General features: G+C 35.4%; 1 long non-coding RNA gene across 1 annotated transcript; it reads right to left on the bottom strand.

Annotated features, from left to right (window-relative positions):
* LOC107678019 (uncharacterized) lies at window positions 1-4,787 on the bottom strand. The gene is made up of 3 exons (XR_001632905.1): window positions 4,679-4,787; window positions 3,652-3,748; window positions 1-46 (listed from the first exon to the last, which is right to left on the bottom strand). It is a non-coding gene; the product is annotated as an uncharacterized LOC107678019 (long non-coding RNA).
* Between the last annotated feature and the right edge of the window lie 104 nt (window positions 4,788-4,891).

Consider the following 4,891-nt stretch of genomic DNA (forward strand, 5'->3'; position numbering starts at 1 on the left):
CTGGTACAGCACTGCACTTGAGATGCAGAGTGTTCAGATACGAGTCCTGTGAAACAAAGAGCACAAAGACTTGAGGTGCAAGTTAAAATTGCATGATTGCTTCAGTAAATGCTTTTATATGCCACAGTTGCTTTTGTTAACACCATCAGTTAATTGGCTTATGTATGCTGTTTTACTCCGTGGGAATCTATACTAATGCCAGTACTAAGAGCAGTCTCTTCTTACTTGCTCAACTCATGTTACATAGAGTAATAAATGTAATTGTCTTTCAAAACTGTCAAGACAGTACAACAAACAATGTAATAAAAGATTCACATTCATCTGTTTTGGATAAAAATTGAACATGCTTTTAGTGCCACTCACCGGACATTTCATTTACAAACTGAAAGGTTATCAGACCCTCTGTTATACTGTCAAAAGATTTGCAGTAAAAAAAAAAAAAAAAAGTTAACTGGAGCCCAAATTGAGTTAAATCCTCAATATTTAAATTAGAAAATAACACAGCGCAGTTGCTCGACAATCTAGTTAAATATGTGCAGACCACATACTGTTATGGTATAAATGATCAGAACACTATGTCTTTACTTAACAAGGCCTGTGTCTAATGGTTTTCATCAGAGCCAGACACAGCTCTTGAAATAACCTTCTCATGTTGAAAGAAAGGCTCACAGCTTTTTTCTCCTCTGTGTATCTCAGAGATCATTTTCACAGATAATGAGATTTGTTAACTTGGGAGATCAATAGAAAAGCTAGACCATTTCCGCTTCTGCAGGCTAAGAGTTTTGATCTAAACAGTGAAACCTTAAAATAGACAATTTGTCATTAGGCACATAGGCTACGGTGTATATAACAGCAGCGACTTACGGTATTCTGAAATGATGGGGTCGTGTTTTCTGGGCTGTTTTCATGTTCCCTTTTCATTTGATGTTTTCACAGTTGTGGGGTTAATGAAACACTGTTTACCTTGAACTATTAACAAGCAAATCATACTATAATGTTTTGTATGTTTATAGAAGGAAAAAGAAAAGTATTTTAACAATACAAATAAAAACCTAATTTTTATAAATGTATATGAAAAGCTGGGTTACACTTTATCTTAAGGTGTCCTTGTTACAGTGTAATTATACATTTAAGTACTGAGCAATATTAATTAACTACATGTACTTACTACAGTGGTGTGAAAAAGTTTTTGCCCCCTTCCTGTTTTTATTTTTTTGCATATTTGTCACACTTGAATGATTCAGATAATCAAACAAATTTTAATATAACACAAAGATAACCAGAGTAAATACAAAATGCAGTTTTGATTTCATTTAATAATAATAATAATATGTTACATTTATATAGCGCTTTTCTGGGCACTCAAAGCACTTTACATGAAAGGGGGGGAATCTCCTCATCCACCACCAGTGTGAAGCATCCACCTGGATGATGCGACGGCAGCCATATTGCGCCAGAACGCCCACCACACACCAGCTTATTGGTGGCGAGGAGACAGAGTGATGAAGCCAATCAGTGCATGCGGATGACTAGGAGGCCATGATGGTCAGAGGCCAATGGGCAAATTTGGCCAGGATGCCGGGGTTACACCCCATTTATTAAGGGAAAAAAGCAGTCTAAACCTGCCTGGCACTACGTGAAAAAGTAATTGCCCCCTAAATCTAATAACTGGTTGTGCCACCCTTTGCAGTGGTATGATGTTCTTTTTATGAAATGCCGTGTTGGTTTTACGTCAGATTTAACAGGACACACACCTTCCAAAAAACTTCAACTTTTGTCTCATCAGTCCACAGAATATTTGCCCAAAAATCTTGGGGATAATCAAGATATTTTTTGGCAAATCTGAGACGAGCCTTTGTGTTCTTTTTGGTCAGCAACGGCTTTTGCCTTGGAACACTCCCATGGATGCCGTTTTTGCCCAGTCTCTTTCTTATTGTTGAATCATGAACACTGACCTTAATTGAGGCAAGTGAGGCCTGCAGTTCTTTAGATGCTGTTCTGGGTTCTTTTATGACCTCCCGGAAGAGTCGTCGTTGCGCTCTTGGAGTAATTTTGGTCGGCCGGCCACTCCTGGGAAGGTTCACCACTGTTCCAAGTTTTCTCCATTTGTGGATAATGGCTCTGACCGTGGTTCGCTGGAGTCCCAAAGCCTTAGAAATGATTTTATTTGAGTTTATAACCCTTTCCAGACTGATACGTCAACTATTTTGTTTCTCATCTGTTCTTGAATTTCTTTAGATCGTGTCATGATGTGTTGCTCTTTAAGCATGCTTCACTTTGTCAGACAGGTTCTATTTAAGTGATTTCTTGATTCAACAGGTCTGGCAGTAATCAGGCCTGCGTGTGGCTAGTGAAATTTAACTCAGCTTTCTAAAATAATGTGGTTAATCACAGTTCTTTCATGATTTAACAGGAGGGGGCAATTCATTTTTCACGTAGGCCCAGGTATGTTTGGACAGCTTTTTTCTCTTAATAAATGAAATCATCATTTAAAAAACTGCATTTTGTATTTACTTGCATTATCTTTGTGTAATATTAAAATTTGTTTGATGATCTGAATCTTTTAAGTGTGGTAAATGTTAGGTTAGGGTTAGGATTAGGGTTTGGCTTAGGGTTACTTGCATGTAATTATGCATAATTTATTGTGATTATAATAGTAAGTACATGTAACGTGTAACAATGACACCTGAAAGTTGCACTGGAACAGTATTTCTAATATGCTATACATTATTTTGCATTTAAAAAAAAAGGATTGCTTAGTACAACTGGAACAGTATTTATAATATGCAATACATTATTTTGCATTTAAAAAAGGATTGCTTAGTACAAAGTAGATATTTTATATAATTTAAATTTTTTGCTGACTATTTATAATTTTAAAATCTTTATATCAAGCTGACTGTTTTTCTCATGCAATATAAGTGTGTCTGAAATTGCATAACTGCTTTCACATTTTAGGAAGGTTTGCCTTGCAAGTGCATCCTGGTTTTCAGGGGTCCTTGGCATCAAAAAGTTTGAAAATACCCGCTTTATACATTACTCATGTAAGTCTTATATTTTGGGGATTTATTTTGTTTTTGCACTGTCAATTATTGCCTCGCCTGAAATTTTGGCACTGCCTTCCTTGTCTAGAGAAAATACAATCTGAAAACCAATAAGAATATGCTATTATTTTTTTATCTCAAAAGCTACACACCACTCAAAAGTGGATAGAAAATACATTCAAATATACAGAAAACATTCAGTGGTACTTTATGACAGAACACAAACAGAGAGCGGTTGACGGTTGACTGGAAACTTCTGAACTGATAAGGATTTTGTTTAAGATTTATAAATAATAGGCCACGGAAACACTGGGTGTAAAAGTACAATACTTACAGACTTGCATCTGTTTTAAATAAAAATTGTATTAATAATTTAATAGCGTCTAGACAGATATAATTATTTCATTGCAATGTCAAAAACATGAATCATCAGGACAACTGCTGTAGGAGAAACGTTACAACTTTAGCGTACTTCACACTGCACGTGGAGCTGCATTTCAAAACCTCGCTTCACGGCTGTAAAGTTTTAATAGTGTCAACATTTTTAGTACAGTGACTTAACACTGAAATATTTACTGAAACACTGAAATATTTAGAATGGCCTTACCTTTGTAATGTTTTGGACATTGGTGGTAGTACTCTTTCTGTAGGTTCTTCTGAGTGTTTCTCTGGATTATCAAAGCACCGCTGCAAAAACACTGGAGCTGCAACGTCAAATACATCTCTTTCTAATGAGGTTTATATAATATTAGTCATGTTTAAGAGTACACAGACACAAAGCAGACTGGCTAAATACTTTACGCAAGAATGAAATCCCAGATAAAAGTAATTGTGGTCCAGTAAACCTTTGCTTGCTTCGCATATAAGTTTAATATCCAATACAGACACATGAAAGGCCATTTAGGCTTGTATGGCAGCACTTGCCTGTTTGTCTTAATTGGTTAAATTATCCAGTCCAAAATGGTTCAAATCAAGTAAACAGAACATAAAGAGACAAATCACATATCATCAGTAAGCTGCTTTCTGACTTAACATCACAGCTGAATTCTGGAAAATGAGGAAATTAGACTTTGTGAAGAAGAAAAAAACCTGTATTGAAACTTTAGCCACATCAAAGATCAACATTGTATATACATCAAATTTTGTGCCACATGAGCAGAAAATTGTAAATGTTTTATGATGTTTTGTGTGGTTATATGTGTTCAAACAAGATCTCTTTGTGCCAATGAAATAGGTTAATTAACATTAGTAAAAAAATTATTGACATGATTGATTCTGTACAGTAAATGTGAATGACAAATTACTTAATAAAATCACAAGATAATGAAGTTATTCCAATCTGTTTCATGTAATTTTAAGTATTTTTATGGCTAAAGCTCAACAGCAGTCAGTAGAATTTATAATGTTTAACAATGTCTTTGATATATTTTTTGTACCTAAGAAAATGATAGGTGTATATATAAAAGTATTTAATAAGCACAGAAGCAAAAGTAATTGGAAAAACTCAAATCCAATCCAACAAATTAAAACAGAGTTACGTAAACTTGATGCTTTGTTAACAGTAAATTAAACTGAAAACCATCTGGAAAACAAACTCATTTAAAACCAAAACGATAAAAAAAGACAATCTTCACCTTTCTGCTTATTGGAAGGAACACAGAAGTGTGATCGTACAAGAGCTGCTAACAGATGGCATGAGTCATCGGGGCCAGAACCCTCCAGCGGAGCCACTTGAGGAGCAGCAGTTCACTAACACAAGGGAGTAACACCTCAGGAGGAGTGCTGCAGATGGACTGAAGGCTGAACTCAGTACTATACATACCTGTCTCACTCAAAAAAAAAAAAAA

Source organism: Sinocyclocheilus anshuiensis, unplaced genomic scaffold, assembly GCF_001515605.1.
Source record: "Sinocyclocheilus anshuiensis isolate Anshui unplaced genomic scaffold, SAMN03320099.WGS_v1.1 scaffold260, whole genome shotgun sequence".
In the NCBI taxonomy this organism is placed as follows: domain Eukaryota; kingdom Metazoa; phylum Chordata; class Actinopteri; order Cypriniformes; family Cyprinidae; genus Sinocyclocheilus; species Sinocyclocheilus anshuiensis.